Source organism: Aplysia californica, unplaced genomic scaffold (assembly GCF_000002075.1).
Source record: "Aplysia californica isolate F4 #8 unplaced genomic scaffold, AplCal3.0 scaffold00209, whole genome shotgun sequence".
In the NCBI taxonomy this organism is placed as follows: domain Eukaryota; kingdom Metazoa; phylum Mollusca; class Gastropoda; order Aplysiida; family Aplysiidae; genus Aplysia; species Aplysia californica.
Window position 1 is genome coordinate 972,374 of NW_004797479.1, and position 1,199 is coordinate 973,572.

The 1,199-nt window shown below is 46.0% G+C and overlaps 1 protein-coding gene across 1 annotated transcript in view; it reads left to right on the forward strand.

The window, feature by feature from the left end:
* Positions 1-1,199, forward strand: part of LOC101864300 (monocarboxylate transporter 12) — a 46,601-nt gene that overhangs the window by 20,009 nt on the left and 25,393 nt on the right. The gene's annotated exons all lie outside the window — the stretch shown is intronic.

A 1,199-nucleotide genomic window follows, 5' to 3' on the forward strand; every position in this document is an offset into this window, starting at 1 on the left:
ACAGACAGACAGACAGACAGACAGACAGACAGACAGACAGACAGACAGACAGACAAACCAATAGACAAACGAATATAGGCACTCAAGGGGTGAAAAGGAGGAGTAAAAGAGAGGGAAGGGAAATAAGAGACACACAGACAGACAGACAGAGAGACAATAAACCGATAGACAGACGAGTAGGCACGCTGGAAGAGTCTGCGAGGACAATGAATGGGGAAGCGGGTAATGAATGTATCGACGGAGTAGGAGTTTGATGCCATTGTCTCTTTCTCATTCAAACCAGTCTCACCCCCCCCCCCCCCCCTCCCTTCACATTACATCTATGTATCCATCTATCTGACTGGTTCCCTTGTCTCTCTCGCTCTCTTTCTTTCTTTCATGTTTTCTCTCTTTGTCTATCTATCTATCTATCTATCTATCTATCTATCTATCTATCTATCTATCTATCTATCTATCTATCTATCTATCCATCCATCCATCCGTCCGTCCGTTTGTCTGTCTGTCTGTCCGTCCCACCGTCCTTTCATTAATCCATCCATCCATCTATCCACCCATCTATCTGTCCACCCATCCATCCGTCCGTCCGTCTGTCTCTCTGTCCATCCGTCAATCCGTCCGTCCATTCATAGATCGACGATCGATGGATTCTGTCTGTCTTTCTGTCCGCCTTCTGTCTGATCATACCATCTCTATAATTTACCCATACATCTATCTGTCCGTCCGTCCGTCCGTCCGTCCGTCCGTCCGTCCGTCCATCCATCCATCCATCCTTCCATCCATCCCTCCATCCATCCATCCATCCATCCCCCCATCCATCTGTCTGTCCGTTCGTCCGTCCATCTATCTGTCTGTCCGTCCGTCCATCCATCCATCCATTCATCCATCCATCCATCCATCCATCCACCCATCGATGCATGGATTCTGTTTGTCTTTCTGTCCGCCTATCTGTCTGATTATACCATCTTTATCTATAATCTATCCATTCATCTATCCTCGCGTCTTTGCTCAAATCAGTCCGTTATGTAACGCACTTGACTTTCCCCACCAAATCTCTACAGTTCTTCATTATCGCCAAGGTTGATAATAAAAGTACCAGTAAAAAGTTATTTTTAGGACGAGATAACCTCCAAGATTCTCCACCATCTTTGATAACCTGGTTCTGTGTAAACATGTTTGTACACTTGTGCACCATGACGCTG